The sequence below is a fragment of the Anneissia japonica genome, unplaced genomic scaffold (assembly GCF_011630105.1).
Source record: "Anneissia japonica isolate Jap-2015-1 unplaced genomic scaffold, ASM1163010v1 scaffold2003_len1103335_cov173, whole genome shotgun sequence".
Classification (NCBI taxonomy): domain Eukaryota; kingdom Metazoa; phylum Echinodermata; class Crinoidea; order Comatulida; family Comatulidae; genus Anneissia; species Anneissia japonica.
Window position 1 is genome coordinate 425087 of NW_022758706.1, and position 9499 is coordinate 434585.

The window sequence follows — 9499 nt, forward strand, 5'->3', positions numbered from 1 at the left end:
CGAGGGGGGGGGGGGGGGGGACGAAAGCGGGGCTGATCGTGAGACAACACTACCATAGGGGAGTCTGAGGGTGGGGGAATTCCCGTGAAATGTTTGTTTCTGACGCCCGGAAATAACCTCTGAGGTGTTTTGGGCGGTCAATAATTTCTTCTTTTTTTTTTTCTTTTTCCTTTTATTTTCTTTTTTTTTTTCGCTTTTTACTTTCCGAAGGGAGCGGGGGGTCGCCCTCCCCCCCCCCACTCCTAACTCCGTCCCTGATGTCCCTGATAAAGGAGTGGCGCTTTAGAAAAAGAATAATGGATTGTTTTGATACCTCACCAGGTGGCGTTTTAAATATAAACAATACTGTAGCCTACTTGGAGTTGAAAGACTACGAAGGAGACTTTACAATCAATAACAAATGTGAGTACAGTATTGAAAATTTTGCATCGTTAATTTAGTAGAAATGGGAATTTTGTCATCATACTACGGTTATTATTTTGACTAAGTTTGTTAGGCACTGAAGGCATTTACAATTTTCTTGACAGAGGCATGCATTGACATGGCTGCATTTTGTTCAACAACATACATTCCAAGTGGCTCGCTAAAACCACCAAATTCCTGAAACTGGTTAATACAAATATCTTTATTGCAATCATAAGAGAATCGCAAAAACATCAAGAATTAGTTACAAAAGTCAATTACCAAATTTAAAATTTTAAGATATTGCACGGTTAAGCAAAATATTAAAAAAAACACAAAGAGGACCCACATTAAAAATCCATTAAAAAAAAAAAAACACGATTAAAAATTAACAAAAAAAATTAGATCATCTACCAAGGCTAGCAAAAACAGAGCAACTGCAAAGCAACCAGGAATCTACCTGGGGCCTTCTATGGGGAGGCTGATGCTAGGGCCCATCCAGCCTTCCATGGTGACACTGTGCTGGAGTACAAAGACCACCGACTGAATCACTATTCATAAGATAATCCATGATTTATAATGAATTGTTTAGATCTATTGGTACGCATGTGTGTTATGGAAAATGTTTTATTGTGTCTTAGGTTGTATTTGTGTTCAATTGGTGGTGGGAGAAGGTGGTTCAGTCGGTGCTCATTGGATTTAAGTTTGGTAAAATACCTCCTACTCATCTCCAGCAGTCGGTCCTGAAGGCGGGGCAGGTCCAGAGCAATTTGTGCGTCTCCGTAGGAGACTCCAGGTAATATGCAGCCCAGTTAAAGAAACTTGGGGCGTGTTACATTGTAGAGTCCTATCTGTTTTTCTAATTGATATTTACATTAAATTTATTATAAAGAATCTTTCATTTTCTGGCGCACAAATTGTAATCATGAATAATCGAAATTAGTTATACCCCGACGAAAATATTTTCCATATTATTTCTAAAGGAAAACGAATGCGATTGAGGTTGGCTCAAATGACACCGTCTTTATCAATTGATATTAATATCATCTGGATCAAGGATGTACCTCCATGATGTCGATATCAAATAGGCCTCCTAGGAAGGGACTTTCACAAATTTCTTTTTTCTCAATTTTTTGTTTATAATTTTGAAAAATTTACGGGGACTGGTTGCACACCCCATCCCCTTAATTCCGCCAGTGACTACAGCTGTCAAATTGTATTTCTTCGAAAATAGAGAGCAGTTGACCATTTTATTATATTAGTAATTATAATAATATTGAAAATTTATAAAGCTCCGATATCCGTTTAAAAGAAAACTCATGGCGCCCTCCAAAAGAAAGTAACTAGCCTTTGCTCATGTGGCCCGAGTTTCCATAACTTATAAACTAACATCGACCCCGTTCGTCTGACTCGACGACTAAAAAATGCCGATTCCAAAAAAAAAATCATTTTTATAACCAATCAAATTGTGGTCAAAAATCACATTGGCGAATCTAAGCCGTAAAATACCTCTCCATGAACTAGGATTTTATTCCAGGACCCTGACCAAGGCTGCAGACCACGGTCAGTTCCTTAAATTGGCACTATTACCAGCCTTTTTTAAAATTAAAGTGTCTATGTATATATAAAAAATACAGCAAAGGTATTGCTGACAAAAAAAAAATTATACCGATATTTAATTGTAAGTTAGTAACTTACTTAAACATAAATATTAAATTATAGAATTAAAATTTTCATGTATCAGATCATGACATACAGTATCTTTAAATTTGACACCATTGGAAATGGGCTGGACTCTAGCCTAATGGGCGTTCCTGATGCTCTTTAATTTTCACATTTGTTGCTCACAATTTTTTATTTTGCTTGTACATGTTGAACGTCGAATAGATCCAATCAATCAGTAAATAAATATTATACCATGAAAAATGCTACCATAGCGGGTCTGGGGAATGCCCCAGCAAAATGTTTGTTTTCTGACGCCCGGGAATGACCTATGAGGCGTTTTTTTTTTTTTTTTTTTTTCCTTTTAATTCCTATATTTTCTTTCCAAAGGGAGTGGGGCGTGGCCGACTCTTTCTTCCTAACTTCGCCCCTGATAAAGGAATGGGGCTTTAGAAAATGAATAATGAATTGTTTTGATACATCACCAGGTGGCAAATATAAACAACATTGCATGTGGAGTTGAAAGACTACGAAGGATCAATAACAATCAATCAATAACAAAATGTAAGTACAATGCAATCTATCGTTAATGCAATAGAATTGGGAATTTTGTCATCATATTATAGTTAATTTTTTGACTAAGTTTGTTAGGCATTGAAGGCATTGACATATTCCTCGACGGAGGCATGCATTGACATGGCTGCATTCTATTCAACAATAACACACATTCCAAGTGACTTGCTAAAACCACCAAATAACTGGTTAAAGAAATGTGGGGCTTGTTACATTGTAGATTGATATTTACATGAAATTTATTATCAAGACGCTTTCATTATCTGGTGCACAAACCGTAATCATGAACAATCGAAATTAGACCCCGACGAAAATATATTCCATATTATTTCTAAAGGACAGCGAATGTGATGAGGTAGGCCCAAATGACACCTTCTTCATAAATTGATATTAATATCGTCCGGATCAAGGATGTACCATGATGTTGGTATCAAATAGGCATAGGGAGACTTTCACTAATTTTTTTTCTCAATTTTTTGTTTATTTTGAAAAATTTACGGGGACCGAATGCACACCCCACCCCCTTGATTCCGTCACTAGCTACAGCTGTCTTATTCGTTTAAAAGAAAACTCTCATGGCGCCCCTCCTTAAGAAAGTCGAAATATGAAAAATAAAAATTAAGTCAGAAAAAATTATTACATGAGCCGTACATGGGTTAACGTCACTCTCTCTAAGTGATCATGTGCATGCACGGATACTCCGCATAAAGGTGGTATGTTGTAAATAGCCAAAAATTATTATTTTTTTAATTCAAAAGCAACTAGCCTTGCTCATGTAGCCCGAGTTACCATAACTTATAAACTAACATCGACTCCCATCGTCCGACTCGACGACTAAACAATGCTGATCCAAACAAATTTATTTTGATAGCCAATCCAATTGTAGTCAAGCCCACGAGCGAGCCTAACCCGTAAAATGTCTATCCGTGAACCCCATGTATTTTATAGGACCCTGGCCGAGGCTCTAGGCAGCCCCAACCAGTTTTGTTAGATCCACTGTTTTCACTTTTTACATATTTTCCTTATTTACGGACATTTTACTACAAAAATCCTTAAATTGACACTATTACTAGCCATTTTTTTAAAATTTAAAAGTGTTTATGTATACATAAAGAATGTAGCAAAGGTATTGCAGACAGGGAAAAAATGTCATACAGTATTGTAAGTTAGTAACTTACTTAAATATAAATATTCAATTATGGAATTAAATTTTTCAATTATCAGTCCATGACAAACAGTATATCATTAAATTTGACCTCATTGGAAATGGGCTGGACTCTGGCCTAATGGGCGTTCCTGAAGTTCTTTAATTTTTACTTTACTGGTTCACAATTTTTTATTTTGCTTGTGCATGTTGAACATCGAATAAATTCAATCACTCAGTCAATAAATATTATATCATGAAAATGCTTGTATGAAGATATAGTTATGGTATTATGTTTATATCAAATGTTTGAATGTACCGGTACTGTATGAATCTATATATTGTATTCATTTCTATCGAATAGTACACTTTTAAACATTTTATTCACATGACAATCGAATGCTAAAATAATTTGTTTACACTATTTTCAATCGAAAGGCCTACCCAATACCATTTATTTATTTATTAATCCTCATCCATTATGTGGTATGACGATACTATAAGCCTACTACCGTAAAACCTCAAATAAAAGCCCAATGGGCCCATCTCAAATTGAAGCCCCTCTCCCCCCTTTTTTTTTTTAGTTTGCAAAAGTAGCCTCTAAAATAAGCCCATTTATAGTTCACCAAAAAAAAAAATAATAATTAAAAAAAAACCCAGGGCATCTATTAAAGGTTTTACGGTATAGGCTATGATAATGCAGATATGAATAAGTGTGAAATACTATTCTGCTGCTTCAGCAGCATTGTCCATATACATTGCTGAATATGATCATGTTCAGGTTGGGGTACTCACTAATATTTATCTATACATGTTTTGATATTTCGTTATAATTCTTTCTCTGTTTCTAATTAATATTTTCCCAATATTTTTATATTCCAGTGACAACGAATCCACAAATATCACCAGACTCGATCGTAAAAGGGCAACAGAACTTACCAGCTACTTGTAAAAAGCCAACGATGTAAAAAATCAAGCTTCCTGCAAACATTCTGGATATGAACTCAAATAAAATATACTTGCGACTTTTTTTAAATAATTTTCTGCAAAAATCACAATTTTAGTAAAAGTCTTAGGCCTAATACTTGTAGGCTTTATGTTTATTGATATTATTACCGTTAATAAGAAAATAGAGGAAATAAACGTAATATTGTTGCAAAGAATATAAACATATGTAAGATAATCAGATATAAAATTGTATGGTCTATTGATTTTTGCCGACTGTGCATGTAATATATAAAATTAAATGTATACATATAGGGAATATCTTGATTTCAATGATTGGAAATAAATATCAATTGCAATTATGCATTTCTTCTCAACTTATTCAATGTCTGTGTTTACTTTTTAAAAAAAATTAAATAGCTAAAATATCTTATACCAAAAGTGAAGAAAAATTACTTCATCAACATCAACTGCTTTACCTGTTAAACTAGCAATGAAATCTTTACGAGGACGCCCTCAACAAAAAGACACATAAAACCGGAAATGACGTGGCTGCTAAGCAACAAGCTCATGCATAATCATGAATATTCAGTAACACCTGTTCTAATTAGACTAACAATAAAATCTTTTTGGTCGATTTTGTCAAAACTGAGCTAAAAGTTTTTATTGTTAGTCTAATGAGCACAGGTGTTACTGAATATGCATGAGCTGTAACCTAGCAACAGACGTCATTTCCTGTTTGACGGCACCTTGCTTTGAAAATTTTCGCAATCTGTTTGTATGATGCGAATATTTGGAAATGTTAGTGTTCATAAGGTGTAGTAGTAGCCTTAGTAATATATTCGATTTGAACTGATTATAATATGTTTAATTCGATTAGGCCTATCAGATTGCTTTGAAATATATATATTAATAATGCAATTACGACAAAGGAAGTATACACAATAATGTATTTAAATTACACATTTTATTTCTTACATACTCGGGAATGTTGCATCAGAACTACATAAACTTAACATAAATAACTCACAAAGATTGTCGATTTATATAATATAATATCATGCTTAGGCCTAATCATAGATAAGTATGTAATATCGTTCCAGGATTACTTGTTCGTTGTACAAGAAATATAGCTTGCAAATTTAAATAAAATTCCGATGATCCAGTGGTTATAAAACCTAATAAATATCCTTGCGCGTTTATTTGCAGAGAAGAGCACATAAATCCGGCGAATGATAGCACCGGTACATTGTGTTCCATGTATCCTCCATGGTTCCAGCAATTCAATATACATCGTGTTCCGGTGACAATGATTGTACATCGATCTCGCACTTCTTGGTGGATCAGTATAGATTTGACTTGAAACACTGTAATAAAAGGGAATGAACTAGTGAGAAATACATGCAAAATATATTTTATGACATTCATACTTTCCTGAGGTATAAAAATGCAAATTCAGAAAATAGAATTGATTGTAAAATTGATTTAATATACATTCTGTAAAGCAGGGATCTAGGAAGGTGGATGAGGGGGGGGGGGAGGTTTCAAAATGTGAAGGGAAAAAAATTGATAGGGGACCGAGGGTCCTCCCCCGGGAAAATATTGATTCCTATAATAGGCCTATGCCTATGGCGGGAAATGAGCTTTCCCGACTTCTGAGGTGTGTTTTAATGACTTTTAAGTTCTTCAAAATTCAAGGTTTTTCCCTCTTGAAAACGGTCTGGAAAACTTTCTCAATCTTATTACAGTAAATAGGAATATTATGTGTGTATACATATCATTAAAAAATTGAGTAGTTGCATACGTATTCTTTTTTCCAGGAATAGATAAACCCCAAAAAGGTCAAGGTTTCCCACTCTTGAAAACGATTCTATGAATCGATGAACCCCAAAAAGATATGGGGTCCGGGTTCTTCCCGGGAAAATTGTTATTTCTAGATGGCAGGGAAATGAGCTTTCCCGACTTCCGAAGTGACTTTTAACTTCTTCAAAATTCAAGGTTTTCCCCTCCTGAAAACGATCAGGTAAACTGTTCTCATTCTTTAGGCCTATACAGTAAATATGCCTATTATGTGTGTACCGACTTACATACAGAAAAAAATTAGCAGTTGCATACGTATACTTTTTCCATGTATCGATGAACCCCTAATAGAAAGGGACTCCCGGGAACATTTGTGTTCCTAGATAGCGGGAAATGAGCTTTCCCGACTTCTAATTCTCCCATTGTAACAAAAAAAAAAAAATTCGGCTCAAAAAAGTTGGTATAGAATTTGTTGTTTCTTTCTTCTTTTGCCCAGATAAGGTGGGGGTGGGGCTGACTCCTCAGATCCACCAATGTGTAAAGCGTACATGTTAATAAAACGCTATTTTAATAAAGAGTTGGGTGCGTACGCTCTCCACCGTCCCCAACCCCTCCCCCAATCAAAAAAGGTCCAAATTTTTAAGTCAGACAAAAATGTACAGAATTAATTTTTTGTAAACTTTTAACGAATACACTATTGGAATCCCTGTAACATACTACAATACCAAATCTGTGGTCCAACCGGCTCTTCTTCTTTACCCCGTCAACAGTTTTAGGTATCCACCGCCCCCTCCCCCTTCCTTATACAACAATTGGTCCACTTGGTATAGACTTATGTTCCTATCTGTGCATTGTTACGGTATTATAGAATACTTAATATATTGAAAAACGAGTACAGTGCAGTAAATATAAAAGATATATATATATATATATATATATATATATATATATATATATATAAAATATATATATATATATATATATATATATATATATATATTATATATATATATATATAGGCATATTCAGTATAGAATAATTTAAAAAAAACAATAAAAATGCTGATAATAAATCGAAGTACGAATACAATGCAGGAAATATATTAAAATGTATAAATATTCAAAGATTTTGAGAACATTAACGGCATTAAAATCACTTTATCTGCATTTTCATGAATTTGTAGATTCATCCGATTGTTATAGGCCTATTTAAATTAAAGCGCATTTTACGAGCCATGGATCGTTTTTAAGTAACTATATAAATAATATTACACTTTATTAAATTAATTAAAATTATTTTACTTAATTGTAAAGAGTACTTAGATTTACATTTCTGAATATAGGTTGCAAAAACACTGCCTATGACTAAAACTATGAGGTATGTCATCACACAACAAATCTGTATCTCCCTATTAGATTTTCACTCAGATACTCCGGTTTAATGCCATTGTATTATGGCCAAATTTAAGATCTGCGATGTTTTAAAATAGTACATAAAAAATAATGTAAAGGACACTCTATAAACCGAGTTTAGAGCACAGCTCCCAGTCTGAAAAAAATGTAGGCCTGAACAACAACACAACAATAAATGCCGCAATTAAATAAACAACGTGTAGGCATACACTACAGTACAGCATAGTACACTTACCTTACCTACCGTATATGTACATTTTCCAAACTTAGAAGATTCCAAACTTCAATAATTTAAAAGATGTTTTTGGAGACGACGTGTCTACGATAAACAGTAGTTCACATACAAGCATGCTTTTACCGTAATTTGGATGTTAGCAGACAGGTGCACAACCAGCCAGGTATCTGAAAGAATATTGCTGCCAAAAAAACAGGTGCCCTACTAGGTGGGCTAACCCTACACAATTATTAGTTCAGCGCTCACCCATTATTAGCTCCCACCCTCGAATTGTCCTAGCCACTTGGGACGAAACCTCACCACCACTCCCTCTCCCCAGCCCCACTCCGATCTGACCGTAATGCAGTTACGGCGAAGGAGATTTCCCGATGAAGATCCAAATTTCTCGATAGGGGGATTCATACCAAATAAGTTCACCCTGAGACTGTAAAATTAGTGCTCACTGCGAATTTTTTTTCGACGGGAAGTCCAGAATCCTGTTTCCCCAGACTAACCATCCCTACTCCCCCCCCCCATCTCCCCCACTTCTGCTGATGGAGCCAACACTGATTTCTTTTTCTCACTTCGAAATATAAAGATATTTTGGGGGAGGGGAAAGTTACATTAACAGAGAAAAACAACTAAAGAATGCTCACTCATAAATACTGCTATGGTGTCCGGCTGGGGATAGATTGTTACCATGAAGTTTCAATCACTTTTTAATATATAAGTTCCAGCCCCAAAACAAGGGGGTGAATGGTGGGTGAGGATGGGGGGAGAGTTTTACCTGTGTTTTATTACTACATTTTCTACTCAGAGCTGACCCTTACAATGCTATTTCAATGTAAATGTTATGTTTACCAATGGCTTTAAAAGAATACTGAACCAACAGCTCGTCCTCCCATCCGAATGAAGAGATAACGGATCATTCCGCTAAGCCTCAACCCTTGAATATTGCAGCAAAAATAATAAAAATAACTACCCTCAAGTTGACCTACTTTTGGAACATAATTTATTTAAAACGAATATTTCGTCCTCTCCTGCTGGACTTCACCAGCGTAAGCGATATACGTTAGAAATACTTAACTACAAGTTGCTGAAACTCAATTGGCATATCAAGAAACAAGGCATGGGTGGTACTAAACTTAATGAGAAATAAACAAAAATAGTAAAAGGAGTGGACGAAATATTTGTGTTAAATAAATTATGTTCCAAAAATGCTTTAACTTGACTTTAGTTTTTATTGTAATCTCGTTCATTACTATATTTGTTATGGAACAACGTGCACATCTGTCTCTTATACACATCTAGATGTGTATAAGAGACAGTAATTCTCACATTGTAACA

The 9499-nt window shown here is 34.9% G+C and overlaps 1 long non-coding RNA gene across 2 annotated transcripts; it reads left to right on the forward strand.

The window, feature by feature from the left end:
* The first annotated feature begins 48 nt into the window (after window positions 1-48).
* Window positions 49-5085, forward strand: LOC117125408. Of its 2 annotated transcripts, XR_004448115.1 has the most exons (4): window positions 49-402; window positions 1044-1198; window positions 2553-2628; window positions 4664-5085. It is a non-coding gene; the product is annotated as an uncharacterized LOC117125408 (long non-coding RNA). The 2 variants fall into 2 exon arrangements; XR_004448116.1 differs by lacking the exon at window positions 1044-1198 and having other exon boundaries at window positions 52-402.
* Window positions 5086-9499: the final 4414 nt, after the last annotated feature.